We start from the raw sequence: 23,205 nt of genomic DNA on the forward strand, positions 1-23,205 counted from the left end.
TGTCCTATACATATCACTGCACCGGTCTATTCATGATCAATGCACTACACAGTTGAAAGCTGTGACCTTTGGCCTGGACGTGTCCCATCAGTCGGAAATGGTTGGGTTGAAACATTGAATGAATAAGTCGTACACTGAAAGATTCCCCAGCATTCAAACAACATTACTCATATAAAAACAATAGAGACACGAACATAAATCTTCCATGAGCTCTGTGCTGTGCCGCATGTCTACCTCTATGATACTTCAAGCGGCATAAACACACCACATCACCTCTATAAATATAATAAAAGTTACATCTAATAGTGTGGCCACCTAGCATATTGTGTGGCACCTTCGCCATAATAACCTCCCATTTTTTCTGGCGGTGGCGGTGGCGGCGGTGGTGGCGAATCCCCCTCCTTCTTGTGACAAGGACAATTGCAGTATGGATCGCTGCAGATTGTCGCCTGTGCAACGGCAACATTGTTGTTGTCATCATCTTCTGTGCCGTTGTCACCGATATTCATTTCTAGATCGAAGATACGATTCTACAGGTACTCAATATATTCCTGATGTGGATGAATAGGAGCTAGATCGACCCACCTAATGAACCTGCACCCGTCCGAATCTGCAAAAGTCTGAAACATGTACCTGGGGTAAAGAATAGGAACAAAGTGCGATACATGTAACAAATGAAGATTATTTAGACGTACCCATGGTCGCGGACATTTGAAGAAACGACGGCCTTCATCCTCTCCCTCGGTCATCATCTGCACTACATAGTCCTCACCATGCATACATTTTGGCCAATCCTCTTTGCGGTTATCATATCCTCTCAGAGGTTTTGTGGTACTGAAGTCACTTTTGCTCTGTACTGGAAACTCATACACTAGTTCTGGATAAATTTCGGGACCAATAGAACCCTCTCACACAATCGGCGGTCCCTTTCGTACCCCCTTTCCTCTCCCAGCACCAAAATCCTTTCTACTTGACGACCCCCCAGACATTACTACTCAAACGAGGCGGTCCTACGGAATCGAATATCAAAGCATCCGCCACTGGGGATATATATAGGCGGTCAAGATACCGCGGCCTCGGCTTAACGGGTACCCATCATAGTGCTAGTGCACGCAGCATACTAGTCCTAGTGCCAGTGCACCGACACATCCCATTGCGCAAAACACTGCACTGGCCTACTCGTGCTAATGGCACGAAACCGACAACCCGCATCGCCGAAAGCATTGCACTTGCCTAGTCGTGATAATGGCACGTCACCGACACATCCCATAGCCCAGCGCACCGATTATAGGGTTTTCGTAATACAAACAGGTCACATGGCATCTACATAGCATGCATATCATAGTCTGCACCGACGTACATAACATAGTCTGATAGAATAAAGTAAATCACAAGCTACAACCTGTACACTAGATGCGTCCGCGCTTGCCCCCTCTCCTCCCGCCACATCGCTCTGCAGCCTGGACCGCCCTAGTGTCGTGCTGCGAGTACGTCAGTGGCTCCGGCGGGATGGTCTCGCGAGTGGACCGACGAACCTGCTCAGGAACAGGCGTCTGCTATGTAGATGCTCTAGACCGATGACCCTGCTCAGGAATAAAGTAATAGGATTTATTAGATAAAATTTCAGAACATAAGTAATAATATTAAATAATACAACAAATATTAAATGAAATACTAAATGTGCGAAACGTAATAACCTAATAAATGATGCACAACAAATTACATAACATATAACTTCAATTTTCAATTACATCAACAAAGTTGAACATAAGATTGCGCCACACATTACAACAAATATTCGTAGGCCAAGACGAAATCAGTTCATCACGTAGTAGTTCTTAACATTACATAATTTAACATAGGATACGATTCGATAGCGAATAACACACATGACAATCATCATCCATCACACAAAGCCATCATTGTTCACATGACGACCACGATGACCCGTTGGCTGCGTTGCCGGATTTGGAGCATCTTGTGATGGGCCCGCTCCATCTGTGCCGCCACCATAAGTCAATGCCGTGCAATCCTGGTACGTATGACCCGTCTCATGGCACTTCGAGCAGAGGCGCACGTCTCGACCAGCCTCCGATCGATCCATGTTATTCCAAATACGTTTCTTCTTGCGTCGACCCACCCCTTGAAACATTTCTGGATCTGGGTCTGGAATGTAACTTGCATTGCGTCTAGGATCAGTTATGAAGTCTCCCAGGATACCGAACCCATAAATCTCGTGCCTCCAAATCATCCAAATGGTTTTCTTCCTGAAGTAATTTGAGACATACATACGAGGCTGTAGTCCCCCAGCTTCAAAACATGCAGCAATGACATGTGTGCACGGCAGGTGTACCAGCTTTGGCTTATAACATGAGCAAATACAAGCATCGGTATAGAGAACACACTCCTGCACATGCTTCTCACGCCGGCCCCTCATGCGGGCTTTATCTCTACACATCACCTCGTACCGACGTTCCATACTGCCAACTGGAATGACCTGGTGTAAATGGGCCTTTTTAAAAGCCACCTCCATGTACTCGGTAATCTTGTATCCGTAAACTTTCCGATTATCAGCCATATCCTTCTGTGCCACAGCGTACCGGTCTCTAAAGTACTCGCAAATGCGATACAAGAACTCGACGATCCCAACAAGTGGCAGCGATCTGACACCACGCAGCACCCAATTGTACACCTCGGCTAGGTTCGTAGTCATTATACCGTACCTAGCGTGTGGCAGAACCGCCCAAATTAATCCGGCTCAAGTGCGCTAACCATCACCCTAAAGGTAATCCCGGCTAACACGCACTTCAAACGAAGTAATCCGGCAGTGCTGTCGGGTAAAGTCCCGAAGAATCCACCTGAGCGTCGATCGAACCCAAAGCTTACATGCAACTCACACGAAGGTGAGTCCAGAGAGTACAACATTTCACAAATATATTACATTACCGAGTCTTAACTTAATTATTACAAACCAAGTTCGAAATCTCATAAAGGTACTTGAAAATTCAAATTGAAAGTGGTTCAGAGTTTAGCTGCAGCGGAAATAAAGCGAGTTCTAAATGACGATACAAGATGTCATGATGAAGCCCGTACATGACATCACTCGGTATTGTCATTGTTGGCCGGAGTCGTATCCCACTCCACCGACCAACCAGGAGGTAAAGTATGCGGCCAAGTCAAGCTAGCTATCTGATCTTCAAACATATCACCTGAAAATAAAGTTGAGCCACAAGCAAGGCTGAGTATACTAATACTCAGCAAGGATTACCCGACTATGGGTATACTTAGCCCACTACCTAGATATGCAAGGCTTTTGGCTGGAGGGGTTTGTTTCGCCAAAAAGCAACTAAGAGTAAATCCTTAATTTCAAATTTTAGCTTCAAAATTCTAGTTCAATTGACCATTCTAAGTGAACATCTATCCAAAAGCATACATGGTGGAAAACAATTATTTTTCATCATTCAACCATATTCATCATCCTCATTGTTCCACTTCTTACTCTATGTGGCAAAAGGGTTAAGCAGTCCCAATATCCGTGAGAGGCGGACGATTCGAATCGAATTTGTTAACCTTGCAAGGCAGACCTAAACACACGTCACGTGATTACTCCCAGAGTCACACGTGCAACATTTCCCCTTTCTTTCCGGGTTGTGGATCAGGGTCACCGTCCTCGACTACAGAGTACGACGACTCTGCACCCGCATGTGCGCGCATGAGAAACGACGTTCAAAGAAGATGAAAATAAAGTCCACTTGCCGGGCCAATCAGGTACTTAAGCTTACCGATTACCATATTTCTCGGCATGTGGTTAGTACGTTCAAACGCTTAACCACCACTACCACACACTGCGGCCTTACCAAATTTCACTAAACAGACGGGGCATCACAAGTACCACATCCCCGCCCGTAGACCTTATAGTTGCAGCATGTAGTAAACATCCAACTCCTATAATTCTCGCGAGTGACAGGAAATCACTCGACTTCTACCTAACCATTAGCATAGCCAACTAGTGACCTACACATACTAGTGTTCAATTATAGGTACCTAGGATCATGCAACTAAGGTTCCAATCAACCCCTGTAATCTTAAATGCACAAGTCAATAGGAATAACAATAAGTTGCATAAATTTAAAATAGACGGGACATGCTCCGGGGCTTGCCTTCCTGAGCGGAGCTAGCCTTGGGCTCTTCTGAACTTTGGTTCAGGTCTTCAGTAATTTCAGTTAGATTAACTTGAGCTTCACGCTGCTCACTCTCGGACTCCGGCACCAGCTCGTACGTACCGTCGGCGAGAGTAGTCAAATCTATATGAAATGCTCATGCATGAGTTGTGGTGATGGTAACAAACTTAATTTAATTCACTATAGAGTTGTAAAATATTTTCTTTACATCTCCTTGGGCAATCGTTTATAGAGTATTATCTAGATTAACTATTTCTCATTAAGTAAGTGAGGGTTTTGTTATTTTTAGAAATATTATTTTCAAGTGCAAGCATGGAATATTCAAAACAGCTGATAGATATAGTTTCTGAAGATGGAATTTTTATGGAGATCCAATTACTTAAGTACAAACCTGCCATAAAATTTTTAGCTATTTTCATTGAGCATATTAATTATTAAAAATACATTAAACAGCTACTGCTAGAATTAAGATTCATTTATACCGAACAAACCCTACAAGTAAAGATGCTACAATTTTTACTGAGTGCTCCTAAACTTATGGTAAGTCTACTGTAATTTTTCAGATTTAAAGGATCAAGTAACAGAGCATGATAAATAGGACAAAATAAAGCTACATTAATCAGGTTTAAATCCTACATATAGTTATATCAAGTTCCAGAGCCTCATATTTTACCAGCATGGTTCCATACTCAAAGTTAACCCATAGAAAAATTATTAGAATTTTACATGTGCAGGAACTATTTTTCTTGAATTAGCACATTTGCTCATGCTATTAATTTGTGGGGCCAGTTACACTTAACTAAAAAGTTCCAAAATTTTTCTATAAAAACTATATCATGGAATAGATATACTGTAGAATTTCAGCTGAATAAAAATAGCATAACAACTTGAATAAATAAATCTACTTAACCTAGGCATAAAGCAAGACCTAAATAAAACCTATATCTAGGTGTGTCAAATGGACTTCAAATTTTTACAAAGTCCTACAGTTGCAATCTACAACAATCTGTCCAAAAATCACCTACAGATCATGGCTATAACTTGAGATCTAAATAAAGGACTAATAAATTTATATTTAATCAAGAACAAAAACCAGTGAGCAAATGAAAAAGTGTATGTAAAGAAAGTTGTAGATCTAGTAACAAGGAACTCAGATCAACTAAGTTTGCATTTTTTTCGATTTTTTTATGAATTTATATCGATTTTACAAGTTTGTTGTTTTTTAAAACAAAAGAAAACGAAAACGAAAACTTGCATCTAGGCCCCTGGAATGATTTGGGGGCTTGCAAATATGCCCCTGGCCGGAGCCTGGAATAGAGGAGGCGGCGACGGTCCGTTTCCCGGCGAGGGAGCTCGCCTGCGGCGAGGGGGAAGTGGGGGAGGAGCTAGAGGAGACTGAGCTCTACTCGTTTGTGGGCTCAAACGAGGTTGGGGATGGCCAGAGGTGTGCTCCCCGTGGTGAGCAGTGGGCGGCGGCGATGGCAGGCCGCGGCTAGCAGCGTTCCCGGCGAGGTGGTGGGTTGGGTGGTTGCCTAGTGGCTTGGAGAGGTGGTAGAGGATGCGCCTGGGTGGTTGCTCGAGGTCGGGGCGGTGCGGGAGTGGGTGCTCTGCAGTGGGGCTCTGCTCGGCGCTCAGGAAGGCATTGGCGCGAGCTCGCCGGTGTTGACGAGGCTCGGCGCGGGCAGCTGGAGTGTGGAGCGGGAGAGCGAGTGGCGTTGTGCGTGCGTGCGAGTAAGGAGTGGAAAGGAAATGAGGGAGTGAGAGTGGGCAGGCGAACGCTCGGTGCGGTTAAACGCCTCGACGCCGGCGTGTGCGAGCGCAGAGGGTTCGCGACGCGTGGCACAGGCGGGGCAGTGAGCGGGCGAGCAAGTGTGGGTGCACGCGCGGTGTCACGGGCTCGGTGCCGTCGACGAGGTCGGTCAGCACGGTCGTGCGCACGGCTTGACTGGTGAGACACGATGCGGCTCACCTTTGCGTGCGAGCGGAGGAGGTGTAGTGAAGACGCCGAAGCGAGGCAGGCGTGCGGGCGGTGCTGCAGCGCGGGCCGGTCGGCCATGAGTGGGCTGCACGTGCGCGGACGGTGGCATGCACCAATCGATGGCGCGGCGAAGCAGTGCATTTATGGTGGTGCGGCGAAAGGGGCGGAGTGGGGGCGAAGCAGCGAGGGCGTGTGCGCGGCAGCAGGCGACTGCGGTCTGCGGCGGCCATGCCGGCTAGGCGGCTAGGCCTTGTGTGCGCGGGCGCGGCCAAGGTCAGCTGTCGGCGAGCTCGGCGAGCTCGGCGGCCGACGTGTTTGACGCGAGTTCGGGAATGGGAGAGAGAAGAAAGAGAAAAGAAGCAAACAGTGCCTAGCGTGGTTTGACCGAGGAAAACTCAAAATTTTTGAACTAAACTTGAAAAGTTTTGAATACCGAAGTTGTTCCTCGTGTCAAAATCTACAACTTTGGTTTCAGACGTTTTCCCATTTGAGGCTCGGTTTGAAAGTTAAAAATTCGAATTCAAGTTTAAATGAAAAACCCCCTAAACCTACTGTTTTTCGGGTTTTCTCCAAATTTCATGTTGTAACTTGAAAAACTTTGAATACGAAAATTGTTTGTCTTGTAAAACTCTACAACTTTTGTTTTGGGCAAAAGTTCATTTGAGCTAAGGTGTGAGAGTTCACTTTTTGGTCTATTTAAACAGATTTTTGGCTTTTAAGTATTTGAAATTTTGGGGGTTTAACTTGTCATTTCATGTGCATAAATTCACCTTGTCTCCACTCTTTTGCTATGACTTAGTTGTGCCATCAATTTGGGGTATGTTCGGGAAGTTTCACCAGGGTTTGAATTGTGGTTTGCATTTTAAACTGTTTTCCCGACTTAGGTTTATATTTAAAACGGGGACTGTCACATAGCGCCTCCTTCATCAAATAGTAAAGCCCATTTCTCCTTGGGCTCATGCTCAATCCATTCCGAGAATGTCTTAATTGCCCTTCTCCTTTTGCGCCTGACATTCGGACCGTCCAAGCCCACGTCTTCAAGTGAGACCTGGTCGTCCTCCTCTGTATTTACAGGTCTCTTCGAAAGCTCCGTTGTATGCTTCTTTGTCAGCTCATCCAACTTTTTCCACAGCAAGTTGTATTTTCTTTCCTGATTCTAGCTGCATAACCGCTTAAACAGCTTCATAAGGGTTTTGTTCTTGTATTGGCTATGAAAGTTTTCCCCCATATGCCTCATGCACCAACTACTCTTTAGGTCCGGCCATAGTGCAGGCCTACGACGCTCAGTACTACCATTCTGTATGTCATCGATTACTTGTAAGATACCCTTGTGCCGGTCATGAATCAAACACACGATTTCTACATCTTTCACAATCATCTGCTTCACCCTCTACAGAAACCAATACCAACTATCCCCTGATTCTTTCTCCACGAAGGCAATCGCCAAAGGCAACAATTGCCTGTTACCATCAGCTGCAACAGCTGTCAGGATTGTGCCTTTATATCTTCCTATAAAAAATGTCCCATCTATGCAAATGACAGGCCAGTAGTGCGGAAACGCCTCAACGCAAGCCCCCAAGGCCAAGAACGACCGTTGCAGTACCTGCTTTTCAGGCTTCTGGGCACATGGATATGTTTTCAAGTCATAGTAGCTTCCAGGATTTCTAAGACATATAGTCTGCAGCAGTGCCGGCATATTATGATACGAAGCTTCATACGTCCCCCACCTCATCTCCAGCGCTTTCTGCTTCGCTCTGTAAGCATTGTTGTAGCTAATTTTATATTTAAACTACTCCTCAACAGCACAAATAATTAATTTCGGTTCATAACTAGGATTGTCCACGATCAAAGGGTACATATAGTTAGCTATGAAACCGGCACTGAGATTACGGTGCTGTGGTTCTAATTGCTCAAGCAGACATGTGTGCTCCGCAACTTTTCTGACCTACCTGAAATCCTGCCACTTTCCCTTAGAAGCGTACACCCTGAAATAGCATTTGCTTCGCACACAACGCACGCCATATGCTCTCGGACTGCTCTTGACCACTTTGAACTGTCTTTGCAAAGATAGGGTGGACCACCGTTTTATGGCTTCCTTCATATTGTCACTGTTGGCATACACCGAACCGATGCATACCTCATTTTTTTGTACTCCCAAGGGACCGCTTCACCTTCATTTACACTTAATTTTGAAAAATCATACCCGGACCAGTTCTGTGGCACAGAATAATCATAATCATCATCATCCGAAGAGTCATCATCCATTGTATGGTTCTGCTATTCACCCTCCCTCTGAAACTCTTCAACTATCTCGGGAATGTGTTCCCCCTCATCAGCCTCACCAATTGCTTGACGAGGTTCGTGTGAAGCATTTGTACCATCTTCAACAATCTCGAGTTCAGCACATTTTTCATGAGGTTCATGCATCGTCTCCAGATCTTCCGATACTATATTTCCCTAGCCTCCATGTTCTCCACCCGCTTCAGTACTAAATCTAACCTTCTCGAAAGCTTGAACAAATAATGCAAGCAGTAACCCTCGGCTAGTACTTATATTAACATAGTTCGTCCAGTTTTGCGTCCCTTCAAGCGGCAATAGGTCCCAAAACACTGGTTCCTTTCGACTGACCACTGCCATGACAGATATCTCATGTTCATCTCGATTAAGCCTAAAAGCTTTAAATAGCCAATTGGTTATTGAAATCCAAGTCCTTTCTCTTGCTCTGGGTAATTTTTTGTGATCGAGCTAAACTCTATCAAATCTACCCCTTCAGGACCATATCTAACTTCTTCTGACCCATAGAACACTTGAAAATACAAATCATCTGACATGCCTGCCAACATTTGCGACAGTAAATCTTTTTATTATTTTGTGAGGTCAAATTCAGACCACAGTCTAAATATTAACAATATTTTCTACCCACATTTCAATTAAATAAGTAATGTATGTGAGCCGCTGATATTACTGTGCTGACCATTCAAATCTAAAACCAATATAATTTTAAAACATGTAGTGCTGTGTAATTAATTTTTAATATGTACCTTAAGTTTTTTCCTAGAATTTCTGTAACGGACTAATAGTCCTATTAGTCCTAGTATTTGTACATAAAATAATATAACTGACTAATAGTTCTAGCAAACTAATATTCCAAATTCAACTCATTAATATTTAAACTAATAATCATATTTAAACTAATAATATCTAAACTAATAATTCAACTCACTAATATTTAAACTAATAATCGTATTTGAACTAATAGTGGTATTTAAACTACTAATATCTAAACTAATAATCGTATTTAAACTAATAATATCTAAACAAATCATTCAACTCACTAATATTTAAACTAATAATCGTATTTAAACTAATAGTCGTATTTAAACTACTAATATCTAAACTAATAATCATATTTAAACTAATAATTCAACTCACTAATATTTAAACTAATAATTGTATTTAAACTACTAATATCTAAACTAATAATCATATTTAAACTAATAATATCTAAACTAATAATTTAACTCACTAATATTAAACTAATAATTGTATTTAAACTAATATTATCTAAACTAATAATCGTATTAAAACTATTATTTCTAATTTGACTAATATTTCTATCTGGGGTCTAATTTTCCGAATGAACTTCTACACATTTCGAATGGTACCTGAAAATAAAGCGGCGCAGTGGCCCTCCTCGCAGTGCCGGGCAGCCGACCACCGGCGACCGGTGGGGCCTCCTCCCGGTGCCGCGCCTGGCTAGCGGCCGGTTAGTCCGGTAAGCCGGCCCGGCCTCGGACCTGGTCGCAGACCGGCGCGCAGAGGCGGCTAGTCGGCCGGTGCGAGCGGCTAGCCGGCCGGTAGCGTCGATAAGCCGGTGTGACCGGGAGATGGTATGAAGTGAAAAATTTTTAATAGAATGATTGGTTAGGTGTATGATTTAGAATATTAGATGATTTGTTTTAGGATTTAGGTTAGAGTTATGTGTATGGCTGATATGTTTTAGGTTTTAGGTAAGATTTAGGTGTAGGAATTAGGATTTAGGTAAGATTTAGGTGTAGAATTTAGAATTTTATTTATGTGATTGATATGTTTTTGTTGTCCATGAATGCAGATAGACAATGGCAGGCAGAGATGTTGTATGAGAACACGGTGAAAATCTTTATCCCGGATGGCGATGCAACTATTGTCGTACGCAGAAAGGAGGAGGTGGTGCGACTAGATTGAAACAACATTTGGCTGGGCGCGGGGTAGAGGTGGTCCATTGCAGGAATGTACCACCTGATGTGCGGGACTTCTTTCAGCGTGACATTGATAGAGCAAAGAAGGCAACTGCTGACCGGGCTCGAGAGAGGTTGAGACGGGAGAAGTCTGCAGCGGAGGGAAACTATCCCGGTGATGAAGAAGATGAGGAGGCTCAGGTGCAGCGTGCCATGTATCTATCGAGAGCGGAAGTAGAGTTCTGATGGGGGAGGAACAGAGAGGAGGTGCATACGAGCGTGGAGAGGGTGGTGGTTCGACGAGGGAGAATGCTATGAAGAGGATGTTTCGAATGGCCACTTCGCAGAGGGAGAGTCCTGTGGTGGAGGACTATAACTTGGCAACTGCTGGAAAAAGAGGAATGACGCAACCAAGGATTGATACAGGCTCCTGGACGCAGAAGGATAATAATACAAAGGAAGCTATTGGTAAAGCTTGGTCAAAGTTTTTCCATATTGCAGGAGTACCTGGAAGACTGGCTGACAGTCCATATTTTGTCAGCGCGGTCAGGGAGACACAGAAGTAGGGTAAGTTTTCTTTCATTGGAATGACACCTATGAGCTTACATTCTTGTATCTCATGATTTTCATATGGTTGCAGGTGAAGGTATCGCATCACCCACTAGACGGGATATTGATGGCAAGTACCTTGATCAGAACGAGCAAGACTTGAAGATGAGGTACGTAAAGTTTCAGAAAGACTGGCCCTTATTTGACGTCACGTTGATGTGTGATTCATGGACTGGCCCGACGAGGATGAGTGTCATCAACTTTTTGATATATTGCAATGGGGTCATGTGGTTCCATAAGTCTATTGATGCGAGTGGAAGAACTCAAGATGCTGCATATTTGCTCAAGGTAGCCCCTAAACATGTTCTATTCACATTGAGTATGTTTTGACATGTTACTAAACAATCTGTCTTTGTTTGCAGGAGATTCGAAAGGTGGTGGAAGAGATTGGACCGGAGAATGTCGTGCACGTAGTCACCGACAACGGCTTGAACTATAAGAAAGCATGCAAGGAACTACTAAGTGAGGTGTATGAACACATAGCTTGGACACCTTGTCTAGCACACACCGTCAATTTGATGTTGAAGGATATAGATCGAAGGTCTGAACATGGTGTTATGATCAAGTAGTGCAAGCGAATTTCAAATTGGTTACACAATCATGGTCAGTTGAATACAACGACGAGGAACGCAATCGGTGGTGAGTTGGTCAAGTGGAATGCCACTCGATTTGGAACCAGCTACATGTTCCTAGAGAGCATCTATCAGAAACGTGATCGTTTCATGCAGTGGATGGCATCTACTGAGTTCCTACACAGCAAATGGGCGAATACCGAAGATGGTAGATTTACTCATGCAAGTTTTGCAAGTATGGAGTGGTGGGATGCATTGAAATATATCATCGACACGGTTCAACCAATATACAAGTTCCTTCGCTTCGCTGATCAGGACAAGAGGCCCAACATGTGCGAAGTCGTGATGGCCTACCAGACTATGAAACAGGAGCTGCAGTTTTTCTTTGGAACAAATGTTTCCACACTGAAGGAGTATATTCAGGTGGCGGACGAGAGGTTGGGTGATGTGTTCATAGGCACGTATGTGGGTCCAGGTAAGCACACACGAGTCATCTATTTTTAAGCTCTATTGAACTTATGCTTATTTGAAGTGATTTATATTTTGCAGCTGCTATCCTAAATCCGAGGTATGCATATACGATGGATCCAACTCAAGAAATATTTCGTGGACTCAAGGATATATTTCAGCGCGTGACGGATCTCCAGAGCGTCGTGCAGGCATTGCAGGAGTTTGATGTGTTTCGTCAGAAGGTTGGCGAGTTTGGCAGTGAAATGGCAATGCGGATGGCGATGGACCCAAAGACATCCCCATGTAAGAGTTACTCCGTACGATATTGTTATTTTCTCTATTCGAATATATTTCTTACATACTCGGTTGCACATGCAGCGTCCTGGTGGATGATGTTCGGATCAAGCACTCCAAAGCTGCAGTACCTTGCCATGAGGCTTGTTTCACAATGTTGTTCGTCCAGTGGATGCGAGCGGAACTGGAGTACTTTTGTCTTGCTGCATACAAATGTTCGCAATCGTTTGTCGCACAAGAAACTTAACAAGTTTGTCTATGTCAACTACAACCTTCGTCTCCGACTTGAGGAGGTCTCCGGCGCACCGATGCGTGAAGAAGGTGATTTTATTGACCAGCTGGCCCATCTTTCTTTCTATGATGAGAATAATCCGGTGTGGGAATGGATGGAATATGGTAGATCTAACCGGGCTCCAGTTTTGGACGAGGATGATGATGACGGCGACATCCCTCTCCCGTCCCATATTGTCAGAGATCAAATAAACCTATCAGATCTACGTGAGGATACGGGAGATGATTCCATCAGCGATTGGGCACATAAAAATGTGGGTGACACTCACCTAGGGAAGAGGAAGTTGCAGAAGGGGCCTACGAAGGGTGACCCGAAGCATCGAAAAGGCAAATGAACAGCAAAACCAGTGAGCAGCGACACCGAGACTGATGATGGCGAAGGTGAGCGTAGTCCTCTGTATCAGGAGTCCAAGGATAGCAGCTCGGCCGATGATGGTGATGATAGTGACGGTGCTGATGCTGCTGGTGGTGGTGGTGGTAGTGGTATTGGTCCTGCTGGTGCTGCTGGTGGTAGTGGTGATGCTCGTGGTGTTCGTTTCACAGGTATACATTGCACATACAAATACACACATATTTCTGACCATGAGTATTGACTACTAATTATGATATATGGTTGATTACAGGGGAGACTCAGTTCACACATGCTACTCAGGACACCGACCATGGAGCACCGCAATCGCAGAGGAGAACAGGTGGACCGACAGACTACAACACTCCACAGTATTCTTCTTCCTCCTATAGCGATTTCTCGCAGTCTTTTTACTATCTCATTCCTGACATCAGCATGCAGCCACCGACGAGATGGGTGTACGAATGTGAAGACCTCATTTTTACAATATGTTAGTTCAGGAATGGCAGACAACATCGGCGTGGACGGACCAAACTTGGCAACACTACAAGGCTGAGCTGCTTAGAGTGCGAGGTATCGCTTTGATGTGCACCGCCGAATACCAAATCGCGTCCCAAATGGGGGTCTTCTCATTCCTACGTTGAACTTTTATTTGATGTGTATAAGTGTATGACTCGGTATTTGTATGCATGCTTATTACTATTGTATTTGTATGCATGATTATAAATTGTTGTTTTTGTGTGATCATTTACATTAATATGTGCATAGCTCATGCCGAAATTTCTTTTTATTTTACACCGGGGAACTACTTTTAATCGTCGGAAAATATCATTAAATCAATGGTAAACCGGCCAAACCGACCGGTAAACCGGTCTAACCGGCTGGTATACCGGTACGAACCGGTTGCACTACGACTTTTAAATTCAAATTTAACTTCAACTAGTTTGGATCGGTTTCCGACCAAATCGGTCCGGTATACCGAAACCGGACCCACGGTTTGATCGAACCGGTCGGTTTTTTAAACCCTGCACCCCCTCCCTGCCATCCACGATTCCTTCCCAATTCCACCACATCTCCTAAGTAACCGCCAATTTTCCCGCCAAGCCAAGCAGCAATGCCGACTCTTCGCAGCGCCACGGCGAGCTCGTCCCCCGCCGCCACCCCGTCCCTTGGTACCGCGAGCACGCCGCGCAGCGTCAAGCGCCGGCTGACGCCAGGCCGATCTGGCAAGTCGCCGGACGCGTCGCGGCACACTTCCCCTCTCCGATCTCCGCACGCCGGTGCCGGAACAGTACGATCCGCTGCTTTACTTGGCCTCTGATGCAGATCTGTCGAGTCAGCTGCTTCCTTTCATCCGTTCCCCGTTGCCAATGCACACCAACTACTCGATCTCGCAGGTCTGCACGCCGAAGCTGCTGTCGGCGTCGCCCAAGTCCTCGAGGAAGCGGCTCTACGGTGACCTTGTCGCGGCTGAGAAGCCCAAGTGGAATCCCCGAGGCAAGCCTCGCAATTTCCATTTTAGCCAGCCCATGCGTTCACTTAGTTGCTTTTTTTTGGGAGCCTGATGGCGAATTGGTCGTGCCACGCAGATCCCGCGCAGATGAGAGCTGTCAAGGAGGCGCTGCACGTGGCAACGGTGCCATCGTGCGAATTGATTTGCCGGGACAATGAGCAGAGGCACGTGTTTGAGTTCTGTAAGGCCTGCGTCGAGCAGGAGAAGGCTGGGAGCCTGTATATCTGTGGGTGCCCCGGCACGGGGAAGACCTTATCTATTAAGGGAAAATTTGATTCATGCCACCACAACTCCGTGAAATTGGATTTCATGTTCAAAATCATGCCACTCAATGGCATGGATTTCAACATGAAATCCAATTTCAAGAAGTTGTAGTGGCATGGATCCAATTGACCCATCTATTAACAAGGTCAAGGAGAGCTTAATGCGCTGGGCTGATGAGGTTTTTTTTCCACCAAGGGCCGTGCCCGAACTTCATTACTTCAAGAAGTAACGAAATTATAGAAGTACCAGTTTAGTTTATAGGTTCTGCAAAGAAAAGGAATGGAGTAACCAGCAGATTGCTGGCCCGACCAAAAGGCTAAGAAGCCAGAGTCTATCAAGCGGGGGACACAGCCACCCAAACCGAAACAAGACCAAAAACTAAGCCAACAAAGACTACCACCAGCCGGGAATGCAGAGGGCAAAAAGTACTGAAACTATCTCCTGCAGAAAGAGGGAAGCCAGCTCGCGTCTACCGAAGAAGAACCAAACCCGCGTCTTTAGGGGGAGCTTCCTGTGGGTAGAAGGACAGAGCAGTGTTCTTTAGAGCTTCAGCACCCATCATCAGCTCCACCTTGCCTTGGGGCTTTTGCAATCCTGCCCAATAAGAGAGAAAAGATGATGCCAAGCAGATGATCTCAGTAGGAGATCGACATTTCTTATCTTCAAAACAAATAGAGTTTCTTGTTCTCCATAAAGCCCAACAAATGGCTGCCAGACCGACCATGAAAATCTTTTTATGATGAGGCATGTATTTAGCAGCCCACACCCAAAATTGTGAGAAGGAGGATGGTCTACAGTCAGCTCCAATTACAATAGAAACTAGACTCCAACAGTATCTGGCCATTGCACAACCAAAGAAAAGATGCTCAATAGTTTCTGGAGTACTGCAAAAGGAGCAAGTTTGATCCCCCTGCCACCCTTGTTTGGACAAATTGTCCTTAGTGAGAATAGCATTAGACTTCACTAGCCACATAAATACTTTAATTTTCAGAGGGATTTTTGCCTTCCAAAGATTTTTATTTTTATCTTCAGTATCAGCTGCCCATAGAGAAGCATATTGGGATTTGACTGAGAATTTACCATCTCTTTCACCCAGCCACTTGGGATAGTCTCTTTCACTTGACAACGCACAGGGAGCCAACATATCCCTCAGCTTTCTCACGCTCTCCTGTTGTCTCTCATCTAGCCATCTTCTAAATGACAGGTTCCAACCTCTATTTGCAAAAAGGGCTACTGTCCCTGTAGTCTCATTACATATGTCAAATAAATCTGGGAATTTCTCTTTGAGAGAGATCATGCCACACCAAGAATCCCTCCAAAAATCAGTAAACTGTCCATTTCCCACACACATTACTCTTCCTTTCAGATAAATGTCCTTTATTTTCAACTGATCATTCCAGACCGGCGAGTTTACTGGTTTTACTTTCAGCTGTGCTATATTTTTATCCTTCACATATTTTTCATAACAATTGTCTGCCAAATTCCCTGGCAAACCTCCAACTTCCACTACCACTTACACAGAAGGCTGATATTCAATTTCCAGAGATCTTGGATGCCCAACCCGCCTTTATTTTTTGGTCGCGCTGCTTTTGTCCATTTCACTAGATAGTATTTCTTTTTTATTCCACCTCCCTGCCAAAAGAAACGTTTTCTTGTTTTGTCTAACCTCTTGTGAATTGTTTTTGGTAGCATATACAAGGACATACTATAAATTGGTATACTGCTAAGACAAGAATTCAGCAGGGTTAACCTCCCCCCCAAAGGACAGTGAATTCCCCTGCCAACCTCCCAATCTTTTAGTAAGTTTTTCATCAAGAGGCAGCCAATCCTTAATGTGAAGGCGAGAACCACACACCGGAACCCCCAGGTATTTCATAGGCCACTGTCCAACTGCACAGTTGAATAGTTCTGCATATCTCAAGGATTTTTCTTCATCTTGCGATATCATAAGCACTTCACTTTTTTCAAAGTTGATCTTAAGACCAGACAACTGTTCATAGAGATAAAGTAAAAGTTTCATATTTTGAGCTGTGTCGTCCTCATCTTGCAGACATAGAATTGTATCGTCCGCATACTGGAGAATTGTCATGCCTTTATCAACGTAATCAGGTACCAGGCCTTGGATTAGATCGTTTTTTTGGGCCTGTTGTATCATTTTTGCTAATGCATCAGCTGCAAGGTTAAACAGTAAAGGAGACAAAGGATCCCCTTGTCTCACACCTTTGCCACTTTGAAAGTAACTTCCCACAAGATCATTTGCTTTTACACTCAGAGTACCCCCAGTAACCACCAGCTTAATCCAACGACACCACTTTTCATAAAAACCTCTCTGCCGCAGGCAGCTAAACAGGAAGTCCCAATTTAATTTATCATAAGCTTTCTCGAAGTCTAACTTCAAAATAAGCCCATCTTTCTTTTTAATTTTGGTATCATGCAACACCTCATGAAGTGCCATTACTCCATCCATAATGTTTCTTCCTTTAATAAACGCTGATTGGCAGACGTTTGTAATTCTGCTAATACAATTTTCAAACCGAAGCATCAAGGCTTTGGTAAAGATCTTGAAACTCACATTTAGTAAGCAAATGGGTCTATACTGTTGAATTTTGGTTGCTTCTTTCAGCTTGGGTATGAGGGTGATAACTCCATAATTGAGTCTCCCCAAATCTAAATTGTGAATTTCAAACTTCAAGAACATATCCATAATATCCTCTTTGATAATCTCCCAGCAGTTTTGATAAAACTCCACTGGAATATGATCTGGTCCAGGTGCAGAATTTTTTTCCAAAGAGAAAATGACTGTTTGTATCTCATCTAAAGTGAAAGCTCTATAGAGGAGATCATTCTCTTCCTGTGTCACTTTATCTTGTTCATCCCAACAAGATGAGTCTAGCTTAAAAGTAGGATTTTCCGAGGGACCAAAGAGATCTTTATAGTACAAAGTAGCATGTTCCAAAATCTTTTCATCTTCCACTATGGATTTCTCATCTTTTTGTAAGCAAAAAATTGTATTTTTCCTCTTTTTTCCATTAGCCACTTTCTGAAAGAAGGCCGTATTGTTATCACCTTGAAGCAGCCAATTCAGATTGGACCTTTTATGCCAGTATTCTTCCTCTTCTTCCAATAATTTTTGCAACTCTGTTTGAATAAAAGTTTTCTTGTCTAATAAATCTGCAGGTAAACTAGAACTTTCCTCCCTCTTCTCTAGTTTGGTTAAGTCATCCTGTAAGAGATGTTTGTATCGTCGGACTTGTCCTTTCAGATTCAGTCCCCACCCTTTGAGGAATTTTTTAACTCTATTTATTTTTATGTACCATCTCTCTACTGCAGAGCTAGCTGTGACTTTTCTCCCCCAAATTTCCTGTATTTTTGGTAGAAAGTCCTCCTGTTTAAACCAGGAATTCTCAAAACTGAAGGTTTTGTTCTTCTTGATTTTTTCTTGATCTGTACACAACAACAGAGGGTTGTGATCAGAAAGGTATCTTGGGATCTTTCTCAGATTGGACAGAGGGAAGAGAGATTCCCAGTTCTCGCTCATCAAACATCTGTCAAGTTTTTCCAGAGTAGGATCCTCATGATTGTTGCTCCAAGTATATAACCCACCATTTAAAGTCAAGTCCCTTAAAGCATAGGAGTTGATAATTAAATTGAACATGTCAGAGTACCTGTTGGGTCGAAAGTTTTTATTTTTATCATCACTAAATCTTAAAATGTTAAAGTCTCCCCCTAGCAACATAGGGTCTTTGTTTTCATAACAAATTTGAGCCAATTCAGTCAAAAAAACTTCCTTTCCTTCATCTTGAGCTGGTCCATAGACGTTTACGAGGCAAAGGTTTTTCCTCATTTTTTTGTCAAAAACTCTCACCATTATAAAATAAGTGCCTGTTTTAGAGGAGAGAATATCAAATCTTTATGTTTTTATTCCACTTAAGATTCCTCCAGATCTACCTCTAGATGGAATCCAGTGCCAGACATATTTTTGTTGAGGATCAATTTTTCTAAAAAAAACTCAGAGGGTATCTTTTTTTTTATGGTCTCCTGGAAGCCCACAAAATCTGCCTGGTATTCCCATAGTAAGTCTTTCACAAAAGTCTGCATACCTTTTTTTGATTTGCTGATGAGGTAGGCATTGACAACATCTCATGTTCCACTGCAGTTTCCAGTTTTTGATTTGCTGTGTTAATTTTGTGTGAATGCAGATCGGAAAGAAGACACCCGACTCGCTAGCAATCAATTGTACAAACCTGTCAAACACATCCGAGATTTTTAGCAAGGTATTAACTGCTGTGCATTTATATACTCGATCTATTTATGCATGTCTAACTCGACCAAAATTGTAGTTACTAATTGTCTTTTTAATGCAGATACTGAGACAATTTCAGAACCATAAGAAGGGAAGCAACAAACTGTCACCACTTCAGCAACTTCAGAGCATGTTTTCCAACAAGGAATCAGCTCCAAGAAGAATGATGTAATAACTGCTTATATCCATGGTGACAATTGGGGTTTTCCTGCTGTTTTAGGCCTGTTCTCTGAATTGCATGCTACTATTGCCAGGTTGGTCATTGTGGACGAGATGGACTACTTAATAACTAGAGACCGGCTGTGCTACATGATCTTTTCATGCTTACAACTTGCCCATATTCTAGATGCATACTAATAGGTAAAGTTTTGAAGGATACTCACACCCAGTCACCCACTACTGGGTGTTTATACCAATGAACCAATTAATATGGTTTTGCTGACTGATAGTGCTATTTTTCAGGAATTGCGAATGCCATAGACCTTGCAGATCGGTTTCTTCCAAAGCTTGAATCCTTAAATTGTAAGCATCGCCACCAATGTTAAATGCTACACTTTGTGATATGAAGTAAACTAACATTCCTTCGACTTTGCTACTTTAATTCACAGGCAAACCTCTTGTTGTTACTTTTCGTGCTTATTCCAAGGATCAAATATCTGACATAATTAAGCATAGACTAAAGGTAATATCTCGTCATGTTACCAATTCAGATATCTATGCATCTATCTCCTGTTATTAAACACTCAATTGCTTGCTGTTCATTAGTTCATATGTTTTCTATGCCACTTATACAGGTTCTTGAGTATGATGTTTTTGAACCACTGGCTCTGGAGTTTTGTGCTAGAGTAAGTGCATTCAACCTGCAAAGATCGCAGTATTGTTTCATTGACAGAAATCATAATATTGTACTAAAGTATTGTCATCTATGTTCATTCTATAATGTTTGTTGAATGTTATTTTATCAGAAAGTCGCAGCAGCCCCTGGTGACATGAGAAAAGCTCTAGGTGTTTGCAGGTAAATCACTTCTGTTTTTGTTGAAACAATGATATCCTCTGCAAACTTAGCTCCATTGCTATAGCTAATAAAATGTTGGGCACAACTTTTTTTTGTACCCAAAGGAATTCTAAATCTTGTTGATGCAAGTGCTAACAAAATCTTTCGTTTATGTCAAATCAATGGTGACTGTTTAAGATTGCTTGTCTCAGCAATGTGAGCCATTAAAGTATAACATTCTTATATTGTTAATTCTAGGAGTGCCGTGGAGGTTCTTGAAGCAAGACTACAAGATTCTGGTCAAGAATTAGGAATAGTAAGTTTTGCTTCTCACAGTTCATCAGGAATTGATAAGTAATTTCTAGGTGGACATGACATAAAACTAGATTGGTAGTTTCTAAGTATAAAAATCTTATTTGAGGTGCCGGCTTATGTCATAAATTGTCATTGGCCAACTATGTGATCTATGTGAATATGTGATTACATAAATCTGGTCTTGTACTTCCGTTGAAAGTAGTTTGAACTACGGCCATCATTAGGCTTGAATGTTGTCAATTCTTTCTTTATCTTCTACTAAATAACCTTTATAAATTTACTTATACTGATAGAATAGTTTCCCACAATGATCTTTACTTTCACTTGGTCCTGTCCAAATTATTTGGCACGATTTTATTTAATGCCTGAATCATTTTAGCATCAGAGGCCTAATATTTTATTCACAGGTGACATTCGACCATATGGATATAGCCTTGTCAAAGGCATTCAAGTCACCAGTAGTAGATAGCATACTATGTCTTCCCCAACACCAACAGGTAAGGTCACAATTCTTTAGAAGCCTTCAGAGCTTTGTTACTCCTTTTTGCTTCCTCCTGTTCTTTTAATTGTAGTCTTCTGCATTTCTGCATCTTGTTCTCATGTGTGAAATGTTGGGCAGATGGTACTGTGTGCATTGGCAAATACTTTCCAGCATTGCAAGAAAAAGGCTACTATTCTTGGAGAGGTAACACTTACTCCATGCCTTAGTGAAATAATGCACTTATCACCTCATCTTGTATGATTCTAACCTACCTAGGTATACCCTTTTTCAGCTTAACAAATCGTACATTGGAATCTGTAGATCAACCCAAGTCCCAGCAGTTGGAATGCTTGAATTTTCTAACATGTGCATGGTTTTGAGTGATCAGGTGTGCAAATATGGTTAATCTTTTAGTGCATTGGAATGAAATGAAATGGCAACCCAAATGTTTACTGTTTAGTGTGTGATGGAGTTTGCATTGTAGGGATTCATGAAGCTGGGGCAGTCCAAGGAAGATAAGCTTAGGAGAGTAACACTTCAGATTGACATTTCAGATATAGGTTTTGCATTTAAGGTAAGGACAAAGGTTCTTAATCCTATATATTTAGCAATACAGCAAGTGTTCTGTCTTCTGGCTATTTACTATTTAATCGATGATGTATCATTTCTTTCAAAAATGTCTGGAGCAGCCACGATGCTAGCTAGACTTACCAAAAATACCACCATGGATGTGCATTGCTCAGGTGACTGACTGATACATCCCATTATGCTAGCTCAGGCTCAGTCCTTAATGTGCTGAAGGATGCCAGTGATAGTCAAGCAGGCTGTACCGTCTGTATTTGGTCATGCATTCAGCAAACTGCAGTTTACTGCTTCTTCCTCTTAATGAATTACTTATAATTCAGGGAGCTTCACTCAGTTCAGGCCACCTTCGATCTACAGGATCAAAACTTGGTGAAAATGAGAAACTCTTTCTTGGAGTGCGGAGAGAAGTGTACATGTGATGAGTAATGACAGTAATACCTGACACAATTCATACAAAAGATAGTTGACTGTGGTTTTGATTTCTCCATTTTTGGTTCTTGCAGAACCGATTATGTAGCTAATTTCCAGCATAGGAACAACATTTACTGTCACATTTCTTGCTGAAAATTGAAATCGATAATGAGAACATGGGATTATGTGATGTCTTTGGCAAATCAATTGCACTCGTCTTTTTTACTTTCCCCCTTTGTCTGCGTTTCCGGCTTGGCTGCTTGCTTACTTTTTCCCTTTGTTGGTTTGGCTGCATGCATCCATAAGCCATCGATCTCATCCGCGATGCCTTGTTTTCTCTACCTCTGCCTTTGGCATTGCTGTATCGTCGGATTCGTAACCGTATCGAGGCGCCTTGGCGAAAAAGGATTCCTGTTTAATCTGCACAAGCTTCGAAACCGATTGGGCCTCCCCCTACACTTCCCGAATTTTTTATTTTTATATTATTTTTTTTCGATTTATCAAAAATGTATACTGAATTTTTTTTTTGCAAATTTGTCACCCAGCCGCCGGTTCATCCGGCGGAAGCGAGATATCGCCGGATGGACCGGCGGTAGGTTGTGTGGGCCACAGCCTGACAACATATCGCCGGTAGGAGTCCGGGTCGATGGGCCGTGGTGGGCCGGGAACCTACCGCCGGTTGAAACGGCGGTAGCTGCCACTTACCGCTGGCTCATCCGGTGGTAGGTACCTACCGCCGAACCAACCGGCGGTAAGCACCGCCTATTAATGCCCCGGCTGGCTCCTCGAGCGCTGCCGCCCGCGCGCTCGCTCTCCCGCGCCGCCGCCCGCTCGCTCCCCCGCGCCGCCACCCGCCCGCTCTGCCGCCCGCGTCGCGCTTTGTCAGGGCCGCCCCCCGGCCGCGGCGCGGCGGGCGCACCCAGGGTTTGGCCGGCCGGCGCGGCTCGCCGGCGCTCCCCCGGCCGCCGCACCGAGGCAGCACTCGCCACCTTGGGTCGCAGGTAAATTTTAAAATTTAGTTTTATTAATAATAGTTGGTAGATTAGCACTAGGAATATTAGTGATTTGGATATAGTTTTATATGTAGAAATAGTTTTAATAAATATTAGTGATTTGAATATAATTTATTTTAATATAAAATCGTAGAACATAAAATTGAAAATATTAGTTTACATATGAATATTATTTTACATATAAATATTAATGAGTTCAAATGGACATATTAGTCTCATAGAAATATTATTAATTGATATTATATTACATCGAAAACCTACGAATATATGTCAGTAATAGAAATTCTAGAGAAACAATTAACATAGATGTAAAAATAGCAGACATATTTATTAGCATTGATTAAATTCTAAGGACGAGTAATTATTGTCGTAAATGTTGGCAGGC

The 23,205-nt window shown here is 43.1% G+C and overlaps 1 pseudogene; it reads left to right on the forward strand.

The window, feature by feature from the left end:
* The first annotated feature begins 14,536 nt into the window (after window positions 1-14,536).
* LOC120672119 lies at window positions 14,537-21,997 on the forward strand (annotated as a pseudogene).
* The last annotated feature ends 1,208 nt before the right edge of the window (window positions 21,998-23,205 follow it).

This window comes from Panicum virgatum, chromosome 5N, assembly GCF_016808335.1.
Source record: "Panicum virgatum strain AP13 chromosome 5N, P.virgatum_v5, whole genome shotgun sequence".
Classification (NCBI taxonomy): domain Eukaryota; kingdom Viridiplantae; phylum Streptophyta; class Magnoliopsida; order Poales; family Poaceae; genus Panicum; species Panicum virgatum.